Below are 10,147 nucleotides of genomic sequence, written 5' to 3'. Positions count from 1 at the left end.
TCATTGGATCAGCGGCGGTTATAAGATCAACGGCTGAATGCTTGTCAGTTTAGGTGTGACCGTCAGGACTGAGTAGTATAAGGAGGTGGTGTTTGTATGACTCAGAGCGAGTAGATTTTTCATATAGGTCCATATGAGGTTGCTCTTATCACCAGCCCTCTTGTGAGGGGTGCAAGGACTGGAACATTAACTTGGTTCGTAGACTCTTGAACCTGTGAGTTGACAATGCTTTGGTGAGTATATCTACTGGCTAATCTTGAGTGTTAAGGTGTAGCATGGTGATTTCCTTAAATTGTATTCTTTCCAGAATGAAAAAATGGTCTATATTAATATGTTTAGTGAGAGCATAAAACGCGGAATTGTTGGCAAGAGTCTTGGTTGATGTATTGTCAGAATGCAGCGGAGTGGGGTTGAAAGAGGGGATGTGGAAGTCAAGAAGAAGACGATGGGGCCGTATGATGTCAGAGGCTGTAAAAAAGAGAGCTTTGTACTCGGTCTCTGCGGAGGATCTAGCAATGATGTGTTTAATTGTCCAAAACATAAGTGCAGAAACCAGAAAGGTGCAGCTACCGATTGTGGATTAGCGGCCAATGGGATTTGAGCCCAATCAGAGTAAATTGGGTCGGAGGGTGAGATTCCATTTGGTTATGGGTAGCATCAAAGTGATTATTCCTTTGATTTAGAGAAGTAATCTTCTTAGTAGTTGGACGTGATGAGGTATGGGTTATGCATAGATTGACATAATTGGTTGATGGCGAAGGCTATGTCTAGTTTTACTATTGTTAGGTATTATAGTGAGCCAACCATTTGGCAATAGGTGGTTGGATTTTCAGTGGGGGTATTGGGATTGATAGCCAAGGTAGTGGGAATTTGGATGGAATTGGAGTTTGGCATGCTTTGCAGTAGGTCGTTCCTGACTTTTGTAGGATTTCTTGGGCATATTTGATTTGGTCTAGTATAAAGCCGCTCGGCATGTGATGAACCTGGATTCCAAGAAAGTATGAAATCTATATGAGGTTTTTGAGATGAAACAGATGCTCCAGCTTGCTTATAATATCAAATATCAATGTGTTGTTGTTGCCTGTAAGGAGTATGCTTCGACATAGATAAGGAGGAAGAGACTGATGTCACCTTTGGTATAGGTGAAGAGGGAGGGATCGACTTTCTTGAGTTGAAATCTGTGGCTAGTAATGTAGGAGGAGAAGATGTGAAACCACTGCCTTGGGGCTTGCTTGAGACCGTAAATTGCTTTGTGAAGAAGACATATATGATTAGGATATCGATGATCTTCAAAGTCGGGAGGTTGTTGCATGTAGACATTGTCCTGTAAAGTGTAGTGAAGAAATGTGTTGGAGACATCAAAATGAAGAACCAGCTAGCTAAAGTGAAACGCTATGTTTTGGAACATTCGGATGGTTGGCTTTTTCACAACAGGGCTGAATGTATCGGTGAAGTTGATACCTTGTTATTGATCAAAGCCACGGGCTACAAGACGAGCCATGTATCGTGGGACTGAGCCTTGTGCATTTAGTTTGGTTTTAAAGGTCCAAAAACAAGTCAAAAATTCATTGATTTGAAGGAGGTGGGGCAAGAGTGGATGTCCTTTATTGTTGTAAGGCAAGAAGCTCAGTGGACATGGCTTGGTGCTAGTGAAAAGATTGATTGTAGAGTAGGAGGTTAGGGTGGGTTTAAGTTAGATGAGTATATAGGTAGGTGGATTCATCAAAGATGAAATGCCTTGATGTTATTATTTTGTTGGTGAATGGTTGAAAGCAGTAATAGCCTTTACGGGAATCTAAATACTCGATGAAAATGCATTGCGTTGAGCGTGGGGAGAGTTTCATGGGTTATTGTGGACGTTGTTAGGACAAACAGGAGCAGCCAAAGACCTTTAAGAGGGAGTATTCAGGGATTTTTCTTGTCGAGAAGCTGATAAGGAGATTTAATATTAGCGGTTGCTGATAAGCGATTGATAAGGTAGGTTGAGGTGGGGGGGGGGGGGGGGGGTGGGGCAGACACATAGAAAGGCGAGCTTCTTGTAGAAGAGCATGGGTTGTGTCTGAGACGACGCTATTTTCTTTCTGTGACCCCATTTGCGGTGGAATGTAAGGTTCCTTTAATAGAAAAATAAGGATTTAAGGGTGGTGTTCTATTTTCCACTACCGTCAGATATAAATATTTTGATACAAGTATTGTATCGGTCTTCAAGCATAGTGATGAAATGAAATAACTTGTGGTGTTTCAGATTTATTATGCATGGGAAAATTCTAGAAAAAACAAGAGTAATCATCAAGTAGCGGTACATAAGACTTATGTCCACCATGAGAGGAAATAGAAAAGGGTCCCCAAACATTAGCATGGATTAGATCTAAAAGCTTGTACGAGTGAGTTAGATTCTTTGGAAAGAATAATCTATGACACTTGGCCAAGTTACAGGAATTTTAAAATAAGGGAGAGGGACTAATACATAGAAGTTTGCTTGATTTAGCAATGCTAGACAAAACTAGTCTGTGAGGGTGGCCAAAAAGATTGTTGGAACATTTGGTTATGAAGGCCAAAAGTGGCAGGGTTGAAGCTGCTGGACCTCCAGAAGAGTTTTGTTGGTCGCAAGATCCTTGATGGAGCAGCCAGAGTGATCTAAGTAAACAACACAATTGTTGTCAATAGTGAGTTTAAAAATGGATAGGAGATTACGTGAGAATTGGCAAACATGGAGAAGGTTAGAGAGATGAAGCTTATGAGATGGGGTGAGGAGTATTCTTCGGCTACACTTGGCAATTGGAAGGAATGTACCGTTGTCAGCCAAAACTTCAATTGTTCCTTGATATGGTGTGTGTTGTTGTAAGTTGTTGAGATGAAGTCTTAGGTGGCTTGTAGCACTGGTATCTGGAAACGAGTTGCTGATTAGTTAGAAGAATAATTTGAGGTGATTTGTTAGTTGTAGGAGGGGAATCATTGGCGCTGTCCTGATTTCTTGTAGATTTTGCAAATTGAGGTGTTTGACTATGTGGAGGTCTAGGAGTTGTGGTCGATCTTCTTCATTGAATGTTCCTGCCTCATGCTTGTCCATAGGGATTGTCGCGACCACGTGTTACTTGAATTGAAGTGTGAACATCAGTAAGAGGGTGCTCATTTGCTTATTCCGTTTGAAGGTTGATTTCTTCGCTATGTAGCAGCGAGTACAAATCCTTAAGTTTGATTAGTGTGATTTTGGTCTTGATTGCTATCTTGAAGGCTTCATATTGAGATGGTAGATCATTGAGTATATGAAAAATGATATCCTTATTGCCTAGTCTATTAGAGATTTTATGGACGGGAGGCATTGGGTCAGTTTGATTTTCATGGTGATTTTGTAGAGTTTGCTTTTGAGTTGAACGACTCTTCAGCTATGAAGCGCGGACACGAATAATAGGACACTGACACGAACACGATCAGGACACAATACAATTTAAAAAATTAAGACATGACCCGTCATGGACATGTTTTAATATTTAATTAATTATAAATATAAAATATATTTATTTTCCTTATTCTTTATTAAAACTTTACAAAACAATATTCAAGAATAAATTTTATATTTATAAATTTAGCTTGTATTATGAAATTTCATGCTTATAAAAAATAGTTTTCAAAATTGAACATACAATATATTTCAAAAGAAATCCTCCAACTTATCTACTAAAATTTCAAATATCATATGATTATACCTTGTTTAATTAATTAAGTTAAAATTTTAACTTTTAGAATTAGAATAAATATAGATTTATAACTTAACTCATTAAATAGTAAAAAAAATATATAAATTATCACATACAAAACAAGGAAGCTTTGAAATCTCCTAGCTTCGATGAACAGATGAAGCTTCAGTGTAAGTGTTGTAAAGTTCGCGAGATATTTGGATCGGCTTCAACAAATAGGTTTGACTCAAGCTCTGATTGCGAAAACAAAGCATATGACTTTCACTTTAGCAGGTGCAGGTTCAGCTTTGATGAACAAAAGAGAACTACAATGCTCAGCTTCAACGTGCACAATGGACCTTTCACACTCAACTTCGATGAACAAAGAGGAAACTACTAATACTCGACTTTGAAAAATATTGGATGCATTTTTTATTCTTGATTTTGATGAATGTTAAAGGGAGCTTTGGCATGGCGAGAAAGGAGACTGCTTGGACTATAAGATATAATTAGGGTTAAATATATATTTATAATTTTATACTTCTCGTGTCCTCTTTTTTTTTCCTAAATCGTGTTGTGTTCATGCCCGATGTGGTGTCGAGGGGTATCTGGAACATGTTTGGGCACGAAAAAAATTAGATCCATATTTTGGAGAGGGGTCGAACAAGTGTTAAGTGTTACATAGCTCTGGAGCAGTTGGTGGATTGTAAACTCCTCTAAGGTAATCCAAATTTAAATGTACGGTGAAAGTTTAAGACATAAAGGAGGATTGAAGAGGCAATGGATAAGTTCTGATAAAGAAGGATCCAAGTTGTGTGGATTGGATTAGGAAAAGTGCGTCCCTCATTTGTCTCGGATTGGGAATTTGGGCATGCGGTGGATCCTGAGAGAAACCCTACAGGTCCATTTACGGTGAAGATTTTAATGATTTGAAGTCGCCAAATTGAATAGCTCTCACCCGTGAGTTGAGCATTCAAAATGCCTCATTACAAACTATAGGGCAGGCAATATAGTAGCTTCGCCCATTTTGGAATTGAGTTGAAGGGCGACGGACGGACTTTCCTTATACATATGAACTTACTGCAAGAACATAGAAGATCAACAAAATAACAATTTTACAAGATTCCTTATCTACAATGCTTTCTTTGGCTCTGCTTTGAAGCATTTACTTTATAGGAGTGCTCAAGCCTTCTATATATATCCGCTCATATTGACAAATATAACCCAAAGTATAAACCACAAATATTGCTCTTTTGGTACCGAGTTTGTATTTTTTTGGATCTAAATCACTCAAATTTCACACAATTGAGTAAGGGACATAACTATGAAGTTAGAATCATGTGGTGTCTTTAATCTCAAGTTTCAAAATCTAGTCGCAAAGACTAGAAAAATCCTTAAATATTTGTTCATCTGAGCAAAAAAAGTCGTACTTTTTGGATCACTTTGTCATTGCAATGATATCAAACGAGTCATTCTACTTACTAAACACCCACTCCTCCTCCAATTTAGGCAAGATGATTTATGCATGTTTGTTCTACTCAAACTCCAATTAAGATTTTACCCACTTCACTCAATACTAAGGCTCCGTTTGGGGCAGCTTAAAAGTGCGGAGGCATTTTCAAAACGCCGTCTTTCTATTTGGTTCGGACGTTCTGTCAGTGTTTTTAAAACCAGCGTATTTAATTTCTTAATAAACGCGGGTTGCAGGGTCGACCCCGCGACCCGCATTTGTTCGGGATTGTTTACTCCGCTGCCCTCGACCTAGAAAGAATGGCGCAAACAGGCGGATTTCTGGTAGGAGCGGAGGGCGAGGATGAGAAAGATGGGAGTTTTGGTGGTCTATGTAAGCCGCGATCCTGTTGTTGCCTTCCCAGGTAGCTCTAATGGAGACTATATCGGGAAGGTTCGTTCAAGCGAGGCAGCTTTGTGATAGGGATAAATAGGAGAAGTGGAAGAATCGAGGAGAGCGAGATGATGCAGTTTTGGGTTCTGCTGGTCTGCACTCCGCTCCTCCCTGCACTCGGCTCCTCCGCTCCTCCTTGCACTCCGCATTTGAAGGATGAGCAGACTTTAGAGAGCTATGGTGCTCTAACTTATTTTGTTATTATTTTCTCGTTATAATTAATTTGTTCCTTATCGTGATTAGAAACCTGTTTTTGTATATGATTTTTCAGGTTTTATTTTAGAATGTTATGATTGGTTGTTAGGATGATGTAGATTGTTTAGGAATCTTAGCAGAATAAATATGATTCACTGCCTTGGATATAAAAGTTCCGATGGTGAGGTTTGGAGCGGCTGATGTTTACTTCTTTTCCGTGTAAAGTTGTTCATGATTAGCTTATTGTGCTCTTGTTGTTATGTAGTTATGTATCCTACTTTTGTTTGTGTTTCCCACCTTGTTCCTTTTTTATAGGCATGCTTTTGAAATTGATGAAATTTTTGTTTAATTGCATGCTTATTTTGCCTTTTCTGATTATATTTCCTTGTAGCTCCTCATTAACCTGGTAAATGTGGGTGGATCATTATGTAGTGATGTTGTGTGGAAAATTAGAATCTTATAAAATAGACATGGTTTTGGCTTGCCAATGCTCAGACTGTACCACACCCAAACAAGTGCCTTTATTTTTATGACCTTAGAGCAGATGTTACAATAATAATTGTGACAATATTTTCGGTAGGACTTGAGTCCTAAAGACTATAGTAGTAACAAGTTAAAAAATAGAAGCACAATATAAAACTTAAATGATTGGATTGAAAAACTAAACATATGTATTGAAGGCTCGAATTCTTATTGTCAAATTGTGCTCAAACACTATATTGTAGGATTATTTTAGCCCATTGGTTGGTGTGTCTCCGTTTAAAGGTTGATGACTGTCAGTCTCTTTGAATAGAACTATTTATATGAATGTTGCACCACCAGAGAGTTGGCTTGTAAAATTAGAAAATTTGTCAATTGAATGTTATATGTATGGTTTCTAATCTTATGTATGGTCAGTTCAAATTCTAATCAATTTTGTATTAATCAGAATTATAATTGCTAATTGTTTGTGTGCATCCAAAAAATATTTTCTAGCTTAAAGTTGCACCAAATCTTCTCCATAACATCTGCACAATGGCTAAACAACCATTAGTTTCCAATGACCAATGCCACATCAAATTGTATCTTTGATCTCCAATCTTATATATTATAATGAAAAACTATGTCTAGCTAATTAAGCATGATTAAAGTGTTTTGATGAGGCTTTTAGGGATAAAAAATAAGAAAGATTCAAAACATAAGAAGATTCAAAACATAGATACACTCTCAAAAATAGAATTTACTTTTTTGCTTATGCAGTATAAAATATATTGTCAAAATAGTTCTGTTATAAACAACATTACTTAACAGGGGTGAAATGGTCATTTATCCACAAACAGCTGCAAATCAGTTGTTTTCAAACATCTGCCCCAAACAGCCAGTCAGCTTATTAGGATAAACAGCTTATTTGGATTAGCTGCAACTGCCCCAAACAGACCTTAAATCTCATCAATGTCCCACAGCAAGCAATCCTACATCCAATCTTTCAAAGGGATCAAGAAAGGAATCACTAGCTCCAGTAGCAAATTTAGCAAGTTTTCCACAATAGATCCTCATAATTCCACAGCCTTTACAACACTGGCACTAGGAACTCACAAAGCCTCCTAAATACCGACACTTGTACTATGTTAAGCATCCATCTCAAACCCCTTTGTTGGAACTCTTGAAGCTCTTTTAGCTTCCATTCATGTTTTTAAGCTTTTGTAACATGATCCACAGCATGTGATGATGCACCTTCATTGCCAACTTCATTTCCTCATACTCAATTCCTTCAATGTGTCATCAAACAACCACTTTGCTACACTTGGGTGCCTTTTCTTAATGGGGAGTCGCAATAATCTATCGATTTCTCATTCTGATAGGGGTCGAGCTACGATTATATCTCCACTCATTGCTCTAAATTCCCAAATTTGGGCATCTTTATCAAACACTTGTGATTCAATGCCAGCCTCACGCCCTGCATCAATAGTATCATCCTCAAAGACATCATTCACATTAATCTCCTAGTCTAGGATGGCATCATCCTTGGCACCCTGGCTTGCTCCCTCACCAAATCTCATCCAAGAACCAACATATCAACAACCCTCGCTCGGGATGGTTTCCCCTATTCTTCATCCTGTGAAATCGCTGCATCAATTTTACTCTCATCCTGGCTCTCTTTGAATGAGAGAGAATCAATTGATCATTGTGTTGACTTAAACGCCCTTCTACTAAATCCCTTAGCAACTAAACTTACCCAATGAAAATCCCCCCTCATCTGAATCACCTCCGAACACCACTATTTCATCATGCTTTTGAACATTCTCCATCAAACAAGACAAGCCCAAAGCTAGGCCACACTTCAAAGCCATCATTGCATGAAAAATTTGAAAAGGATCATACATCCAAATAAGAGTACATTAGAAGGTGAACAAACTCTTCATTTTGAAATCTCAAAAAATATTAGTGGAGCCTAAAATAAGGTGGAAATTATAAACGAAATTCAAGTTTCATTGCTTTGATGCAATCTTAGTTGTATATCTCTTATTATGGACCAAACAAATGGCAAAGAACAAATATGAAATAACATGAGTCATCAACAAAAGGTTTTAAACCCCAAAAGAAGCTTCCTATAAAGAAAAGTTCCATTTAAAAGACCATTCATGCAATACAAGCATAAATCCACTTGCAATCCTTATAACAAGGTCATAAATAACTAAGGAAGAGACTTGTGTTCACCAAAACACTTATCGATGGCAAGAATAAAAAGATATTTAAGTTCACAACTTAATCAAATACACGAATGACCAATCTATCCACTTAGCAACTCACAGGGCCATCCAGAGATCCTTACAACAAGGTCATAAAATAATTAAGAGTCTTGAACAATGCCTTATGCTCACCAAAACAATTCTCGGTGACAATGATAAACAGACCTTCAAATTCATAATATAATCACCAACTCAAATTACTAATAGATCCTCTTAACAACTCATAGTGCCACTAGAGATCCTACAATCCTCTCAATTGCCTCAACAACATCATTCATTGACTCATATTACACCACACCACCAATGATCTTTTTTAAATAATGATTCCAACAAATCTCCTCCAAAACACATAGAATGGAGAACACCTCACACTTATCACTCAACAAATGGCAACCATCTCTGTTGACACATTGAGTCCATCCTCCAAATCCAAAGTTCGTGCTCAACTTAGCTTAGTTCGTGATTTGAGAAGGGTTCTACTTATTTAATTTGGTTTTTGAATTCCTGAGTCTTTTTCCTCTCAATCTCATCATCAAGCTTCATAAGGCTTTGAATCTACTTCTCTTATTCACCATCTAACCAATGTAATAATCATTAATTTCTTCTTCTTTTCATCATTGAGAGCTATTGAAAGACAATAATCTACTAAACATAAAATTATAGAAGAAAAGTCTCACAATAGGTGTGTGGATTTGCTCTAAATCTTGTACTTAAATTATTATCTTTTTCTATTTGTGCTGATTTTTTACCACATCTCACTACTTGGAAGATCAGGTCAAACATTCTCTTCTCATCTCTATACTCTATCACTACTCGAAAAGTGGACAAAATAAATTCACAACATATTGACTACAGTGGAAGAGATGAACTCATAAATCAAAAGTATTATAGAATTTGTATTAAAAAGTTTTGAAAGTTTATACAGAAAACTTGTAGACATTTTAATCACCAACTGCTAATACAAAAAATTAGAATGATGAGCAAGTGTGCTATTAAGAGGGTATGCAAGAGCTCTAAGAGGAACAACCATTACATGATCGATACTATTTCAAGGATGTATGGATCCTGATGAGTTTACCGACAGGATGCAATCAGTTGAACGGATTTTTGAATATAAAGATGTACCGGAGGATAAACGAATCAAGCTAGTTGTCATTAAACTAAAGAAAAATGAATCCTTGTGGTGAGAAAATAAACAAAAGCAGAGGACAAGAGAAGGTAGTGAGAAGATAACTAGGTGAGAGAGGATGAAGAAGGTGATGCAAAAGAAGTACCTCCTACACCACTATCGCCAAGATAGATTTCTGAAACTCCATAACTTGCAGCAGAGGAATCTTTCAGTTGAGGAGTTCACAACCCAATTTTACTAATTGCAGCTTAAATACGAGCTGATAGAGCCAGAAGAACATACGATAGCTAGATATCTCGGGAATCGGTAACATGCCATCAATCATATTGGTGTCGGCACTAAAAAAAAGAGGTTGTTTGGGGGTCGTCCGTAGGAAGCTGTCGGCAGCCGGAATTGAAATCCCATCGCCCGCTTCGGAAGGACGTTTTAATTTACGTATATATATATATATATATAATTTTAGAAAAATATGAAATCAAACTGACCTCATATTTTTCATAGTTTAAATGAAAGA

General features: G+C 37.4%; 1 protein-coding gene across 2 annotated transcripts in view; it reads right to left on the bottom strand.

Annotated features, from left to right (window-relative positions):
* LOC110020956 (GTPase Der) overlaps positions 1–10,147 on the bottom strand; it is a 32,575-nt gene that overhangs the window by 5,827 nt on the left and 16,601 nt on the right. The gene's annotated exons all lie outside the window — the stretch shown is intronic.

The sequence above is a fragment of the Phalaenopsis equestris genome, unplaced genomic scaffold (assembly GCF_001263595.1).
Source record: "Phalaenopsis equestris unplaced genomic scaffold, ASM126359v1 Scaffold000114, whole genome shotgun sequence".
Classification (NCBI taxonomy): Eukaryota; Viridiplantae; Streptophyta; class Magnoliopsida; order Asparagales; family Orchidaceae; genus Phalaenopsis; species Phalaenopsis equestris.
This window is presented reverse-complemented; position numbering and strand designations above follow the sequence as displayed.